The sequence below is a fragment of the Ovis canadensis genome, chromosome 13 (assembly GCF_042477335.2).
Source record: "Ovis canadensis isolate MfBH-ARS-UI-01 breed Bighorn chromosome 13, ARS-UI_OviCan_v2, whole genome shotgun sequence".
NCBI lineage: Eukaryota > Metazoa > Chordata > Mammalia > Artiodactyla > Bovidae > Ovis > Ovis canadensis.
Genome location: NC_091257.1, coordinates 77481718 through 77489096, shown reverse-complemented (window position 1 = coordinate 77489096; position 7379 = coordinate 77481718). Strand labels below are relative to the sequence as shown.

General features: G+C 48.5%; 1 long non-coding RNA gene across 1 annotated transcript; it reads right to left on the bottom strand.

Annotated features, from left to right (window-relative positions):
* Positions 1-2078: 2078 nt before the first annotated feature.
* On the bottom strand, positions 2079-6816 carry LOC138417908 (uncharacterized). Its single transcript, XR_011248335.1, has 2 exons — positions 6725-6816; positions 2079-3331 (listed from the first exon to the last, which is right to left on the bottom strand). It is a non-coding gene; the product is annotated as an uncharacterized lncRNA (long non-coding RNA).
* Positions 6817-7379: the final 563 nt, after the last annotated feature.

Sequence of the window (7379 nt, the reverse complement as noted above, 5' to 3'; positions counted from 1 at the left end):
ATCAGCAGTCAGTCCTTTCAGTCACTCAGTCGCATCTGACTCTTTGTGACCCCATGGACTGCAGCATGCCAGGTTTCTCTGTCCTTCACCAACTCCCAGAGCTTGTTCAAACTCATGTCCATCCAGTCGGTGACACCATCCGACCATCTCATCCTCTGTCATCCCCTTCTCCTCCTGCCTGAAATCTTTCCCAGCATCAGGGTCTTTTCAAATGAGTCAGTTCTTCACACCAGGTGGCCAAAGTATTGGAGTTTCAGCTTCAGCATCAGTCCTTCCAATGAATATTCAGGACTGATTTCCTTTTAGGATTTCCCTGGTGGCTCAGATGGTAAAGTGTCTGTCTACAATGCAGGAGACCTGGGTTCAATCCCTGGGTTGGGAAGATTCCCTGGAGAAGGAAATGGATTTCCTTTAGGATTGACTGGTTTGATCTCCTTGCTGTCCAAAGGACTCTCAAGAGTCTTCTTCAACACCACAGTTCAAAAGCATCAATTCTTCGGCGCTCAGCTTTCTTTATAGTCCAACTCTCACATTCATACATGACTACTGAAAAAATCATAGCTTTGACTACATGGACCTTAGTCAGCAAAATGATGTCTCCGCTTTTCAATATGCTATCAAGGTTGGTCATGGTTTTTCTTCCAAGGAGCAAGCATCTTTTACTTTCATGGCTGCAGTCACCATCTGCAGTGGTTTTGGAGCCCAAGAAAATAAAGTCTGTCACTGTTTCCATTGTTTCCCCGTCTATTTTCCATGAAGTGATGGGACCAGATGCCATGATCTTAGTTTTCTGAATGTTGAGTTTTAAGCCAACTTTTTCACTTTCCTCTTTCACCAGGTGCAGGCAAACATGACAACTATTTTCCCCAAAGCAGGTAACGTTCTTGAACATGTTCTGTACATTGAAAACCTGATGCAAATGGTCAGAATTTTCCCTCTTGCTGCCTTAGCTGCTGTCCCTGGCAGAGCCTGGTCCTGAGGACAGCCTTTCAGAAACACTGAATTGAGTTTAACTGAGCATTTTGGGACTTGAAAGAAGAAACCATACAACACTATGATGTAGTTGGAGATAGTACAGATAATACAAAAGACCGATGTTGGCAGAATCCCCAAACTTGGGGCATCTGTGAGTATATTTGTCTCCCAGGGGCTTTTGACAATTAGCCAGACCTCAGCTGGAATCCTAGCCCTGCTGCTGACTAGCTGCGTGACCTTGCACAAGTTACATGGACTTTCTGAGCATCCATTCCTCATTTGCAAAGTGAGAGCTCATGATAGTGCATTTGCTAAAACTGGTGTGAGGATTAGGTAAGACTTAAGTCTGAAAGCCGTGAATCCTGTGCCTGGTACATGGTGAGTGCTCAGAAAAGCTAACTCTGCTGAGGGGGGAGGGTTGAGACTGAGAACCAGGACAGGGTCTCTTTCCTGACCCTGCTTCTTAGAGGTGGTGATTTTAGGCAAGTCGGCTCTCTGAACCTCCTCTCTAACATCAGATGCTGATCCTGGTTGGGAGGCACTGGAAATGCATTGAATTAAAAAGAGAATACATCGTCCTGGAGCCTTATGTGGTGGCCCCTTCTGAACTAAAAGGGAGGAAAATGCAGAGAAAATAGAACTCTCGGTCTGCGGGGGTCTCTCTCATTGTCGCTCTCAGGCCTCTCATCTCTCTGGACCACCCCCGCCCCCCGCCCCTGCCCCGCCGGGGCCTCCTCTCTGCCTTCCCGGCCCTGCTTTCCATCAACTGCTCCCCATTCCCAGTCCCAGGTCTAAGGATGTCACACCCTGCAAATCTCCCCGATCCTTCACGACACGTCCCGTATGAAATCCTCATTGATCCACCCAGATGGCCCTTCTTAATTTTCTACCTTATAGCTTTTCAATAGGTCTCTTCCTTTTCTACACACACACACACACACACACACACACGCACACAACTTTCGATTCTGGGAGGCCAAAGTCTGAGATTCATCTCTTGTTTCCCAGGATGGCTTACACAGAATGAGCTGAAATTTGCTCGCCAATGGCATCTGTCAGGATTATTGGGTTATTTGTAACGGAAAACACAACCCGGACTTAAGTGTGAAAGGGAGTCATTGACTCATGTTAACTCAAAGGTCAAAGGGTTTCAGACATGGCTGAATCCAAATGCTCAAAGGAAAGTTTCTGGACGGTTTCTCTCTGTGACTTGGATCTCCTTTCTTCTTCAGTGGCTTCATTCTCAAACTGACCCTCCCCAAAGGGTAGTAGAGAGGCCATCAGGCTCACTTTCTCTCTTAACAACCCTGGCAGAAAGAGCACTATCTCTTTCCTATTATCCCTTCAAAAGTCTAGGTCTGATCCCCATTGGTCCAGCTGGGATCACATGCCGAGCTCTGAGCCAATCACAGTGGTGGGGGTGAAGAAATACACTGATTGGCCAATATGAAAACATTATGCCTGCAAAGGGGCAGAGGTAGAATGCTTAGCAGGGTGGGATAACAGGCAAGGGAGCATGGCCAAGGGAAGGGCTGATTTCAAGGAGGAGGAAGTGATGTCTGTAGTGCGATCAAGTAAGATGAGGCTGACACGTGGTTTCCTCCACGTGGAGATTGCTGAGTGCCTGATGAGCGCTGAGTTGGTAGGGTGACCAGTGAAAATGGGTGGCTGGAGGTGTGAACGTGTCCCAAACAAATGTGTTGCTTGAGGGGTAACCTGTGGACTAGCAGTATCAGCTTCTCCAGGAAGTTTTGAGGAAACGTTGAATCTTAGGCGGCGGCCCGGACCAACTGACCAGACGCTGCATTTTTACAAGAGTCGGGGGCTGAGAAGGCTGTTCCAGGCTGAGAAACCCCCGCTCTGGGGAAACTGGCTGTGAAGCTGTAGAGGGAGGGGAGGAGAAAACTGGAGGGATTGTGGACTTGAGGGAGGGACCTTGATTTTTCCATAAAGGAGGGCCTGGAGCGTGTTCCATTGTGCATTCTTAACAATGAGAAAAATTAACTTTCTGTTCACAACGTGAAACTTCATTCGTATTTTGCAGGACACTGTTTCAGATTTGCATAAATCAGATTCACGTAGATGTGAGCTGAATCTATTCGCTGCCTGAAGGAAGGAAAGTCGTGGTGGGGTTCTCTCCTGAGAGCCTCCCACTGTGGGTCCTTTGGCATCTGGAGGCCTCCCGGGATCACTGATTCTGGGCCAGGGGCGTCGGGTGTTGAGGGCCCCGCAGATACTTCCGCAAGAACCGAAGGCCGCTCTGACCCCTTTGCTCTTCCTTCTTTGTAACCCCATCTAGCTCCACGTGACTCTCCTCCGCGCCCACGGGGATTCTCGGGTTGTTCACAGAGATGTGCTGGCAAAAGGAGATTGACAAAACAAAGGCTGTCACGTGTATCCCTGGGCCAGCAGGGCCCTGAGAGCCATCACAGTCAGAGTGTCTTCAGGCAGGCGCCCCAGGGGCACGAAGGAGAAGAGAGAGGCCTGGGCTCTGAGGTCACTTTATGCACGGTGTGCTGGGTGTGGGGAGACCCTTGGGGGCTTGGGACCCTCCGGTCACTGCGGGTCTCAATGCCCCAGCCTGACACCTCCAGGACGTGGTCTGCTGGCTGCCACCCTATGAGTCCCTCCTCCCAGGGGGAGTTGTAGAACCAGGGGGTGGTGAAGGGGCCCAGCTTCATGAATCCCAATTCCCTGCAGCACCAGTGGGGAAAAGGCCAGAGCAACATGGGGGACTCAGCATGGACGTGGCAGGAAGGAGAACCTTCAGGGCACCTCTCCTCCCTGAGGCCCTAACACATCTGTCCTCCAGCTCCTCTTGCTCTCACTGGAAGACCTGGGTTCGAACTTACTCTGCCTCCTTCTAGCTGTGTGGGAGTGGGCCAGGCAGTCTCTCTAAGACTCCGTTTCCTCATCTGCAAAACAGGGATCCTAACAGCCACTTCCTAGGATGGTTGTGAGGAATACATGGAATGGTCCGTGTAAGGAGCACAGCACAGGACTGGGCATAAAATAAACAGCCAAGGTCTATCAGTAAAGAACCCATCTGCCAATGTAGGAAACATAAGAGATACAGGTTCGATCCCTGGGTCAGGAAGATCACCTGGAGAGGGGATGGCAATCCACTCCAGGATGCTTGCCTGGAGAATCCTACAGACAGAGGAGCCTTGTGGGCTATGGTCCATAGGGTCGCAAAGGGTGGGACACGTCTGAGAGACTTAGCATGCACACAAGGTCAATTAACTATCATAATGTTGCTATTATTATCCTTGTCTTTCAAAGGAGGAGACTGAGGTTGTGTCCCCTAGGCTGAAGAATTGGGGTCTGAGCCCAAGATTTCTGACTCCCAGCCACACGTTTAATTACATCACTTCTCTGAGACTGTGTTTCCCATCTTTAAGATGGAGCTAAGGATATTGAACTTGAAGTCAAGCTTTGAAAATGAAACAAGATCAAGAAGACCAAGTGCCCAGAACAGGGCTGTGCTGTTTAGTCTCAGTGCTGTCCAACTCTTAGCGACCCCATGAACCGCTATGAACCCCAATGGACCCCATGAGCCGGCCAGGCTCCTCTGCCCAGAATAGAGCCCGGCATAAAAGAATATGCTGCTTTATGCAAATGACCGTCAGTGTAAGAAACATGAATTTGCAGCATCATGGCTCCCCCTTGTGGCGTGATCTGGGAACTGTTGTAGAGCACGGGCTCTATAGCACGTCGGCTCGTAGTTGTGGTGCCGGGGCCCTCTAGTTTGGACACATGGGCTTAGTTGTCCTGGGACCTGTGAGCTCTTAGTTCTCCCACCAGGGAGCGAACCCATGTCCCCCGCTTTGGAAGGCGGATTCTTAACCTCTGGACCACGAGAGAAGTCCAACAAATTCCTTTAAGACTCAGAAACCAGTTGGCTCTACTGGAAAGCTTCTCACAATACATGAGTGAAATATCCTAAGATTCTCACCTCAGTGTCCTTTACCATTAAGTGGGATAGGGTGGGGACTGGACCACAATACAAAGAACAGCCTCCAAGGAAAGGGTCTGGCCTAGAAAACTAATGGAATGAGATAGTTCAATGAACTGACCACCGGAGCGAAACATTTTAGGAATCCATCATAGTAGTCTTCCCTATTTGGTGACATAGCCTAGGAATCCTATAATACTGATCATCATGGAGTAAAAAAAAAAAAATAAATAATCAGCAATTTCACTAAAAGATTTATCATTATGGAGCAGGTGACTCCGGGAATCTCAGGACAAACCTCTTCACCATGGAGTTAAGGAGCCCCGGGCTGACACTGGTGACTCTGATGTGGGCTGCCCCCGGGACCCACTCACACTCACCACTATAGCATGGGCCGCTCCACACACCTGTCTCTAGCAAGAGTCACTGTGGCACATGGCAGCCTGGACTCCCACCACCACCATCACTGCAGTGGGCGGTCTCAGGATCCCTACCGTGACACTGGTCCCTGGGGATTTGCCACCCAGGAAGCCAGCTTAGTGCTCAGTGTTGATCAAAGCACAGAATCTATGCCCAGTGGGCTGTCCATGGTCCCAATATTTTACACTTGCTTTCAGAATTCTTGAGAAAGAACAGTTCAACGTAAAGATGGAGGAGGGGTGGGGGGATTGGGAGATAGTAGTAGGGCTAGATATGAGAAGAAAAAAAGTTAGGTTCAATGAGCCAGCTAATGTAAGAGGCCGGGAAGTGTTTGTCCTGGGAAAAACCAGAAAGCCCACATTAACCGAGCACCTATTGTGCCAAAGAGCTGCATCTCTCATTTAATTCTCACAACAACCTTGCAATATAAGGACCACAGATAGAGAAGAGAAGGCTCAGTGGTGTGAATGGATTTGCCCAGGTTAGACAGGGTGGCAGAACTCTTCCTAAAATCTGGACTTTTGACTCTTCTCCTGAACAGCTGAGTGTTGGCAGGCACAGGGGCTATTGATCCCAAGACCCCTGAAATTTCTACTTGTGAAACAAAGCACATTTCCCATAATTCAGGACTTCCCATTAGTCGGGGAAGGGGAGTTGGCAGTATCATGTTAATGCTTAAAAGAAGCTCAGAGGGGAAGAATGCATTTGAGGCCCCCATGGGCCGCTTCTCCATCCTCGGGTCCCCACATATTGTCATGCCAAGTAACTAACCTGATGGTTTTAAATAGTTAGGTCAAGGGCAAAGAGGAGTAAACCACTAGTGTTTTAGTTCCTCCTCTGCACTGGACGAATCACAGATATCTTCTCATCTAGTCATTGTACTATATTTCGTGCACGCCAGAATATCATTGATGATTATTCAATGTGCCAGCAAGAAAATTTTTTAATTGACTGTGGCATACCATTGAATATGGGACACACGCCAAGTTTAGAAATGTTACAATGTGGGGAAAATGTGTGTCTTGGAAGTGATATCTGTGATAACTTTATGTTGTACATGCTAAGTCACATCAGTCGTGTCTAACTCTTGGCAAACCTACGGACTGCAGCCCGTCAGGCTCCCTGTCCACGGATTGTCCAGGCAAGAATACTGAGTGGGTTGCCATGCCCTCCTCTAGGGGATCTTCCCGACCCAGGAACTGAACCGCAGTCTCTTACATCTCCTGCGTTGGCAGGTGGTTCCTTACCACTAGCGCCCCTGGGGAGCCCCTAGGATAACTTTATATGGGTATGATAATCACCCTGATCTGACAGATGAGAGAACAAACGTGGAGAGGAAGGGGGACTTGTGGGGCCACCATTCGATGCTCATACCTGAAAGTCCAGGCAGTAATACGGCTCAGATGATGTGGGCAGCCTGGAGAAAGGAGAGTGGAGGTTCCTAAACAAGCCAAAGGACTGGACATCTGATCAAGAGAGAAGGAGAGTGGTGGCAATGAGAAGGCAGGACAAGAGGTTAAGTTGACTGAAACACAGACTTATAAAACTCATTCATTTGTCCCTGTCATACATAGACTTATCTGGAAGAAGAGTATTCAAAACAACTGCTGGAAGATACATTGTAACCCCAATGTCCTACCATCTTCTAGCACAAGAGGGTACAGCATTCTCACCTTGGCAGGTGGTAATCCACCCATCCATCCGTCCATTCATATGTCCTTATCTCCCTTACTGTTATCTTTCTCCTCATCTTTCCATCTACCCACCTATCCATCCACCTAATGTTCCCCTCTCCCTTCCTTGTATCCATTCATCCTCCATCCATATTTATAGTTTTCTTTTTCTTTCCTTCTCCCATTCTGTTATCTATATATCATCTATACACACCTCTCCACCATTCATCTTCCCACACAATAGTAAGAGACCCTTCTTTCCTTCCATTCATCCACTCACCCTCCTGTCCACACACGAACCCTTTCACCCATTCATCCTTCTATCCAACCATCCTCTCTTCCTTCTTTCATTATTT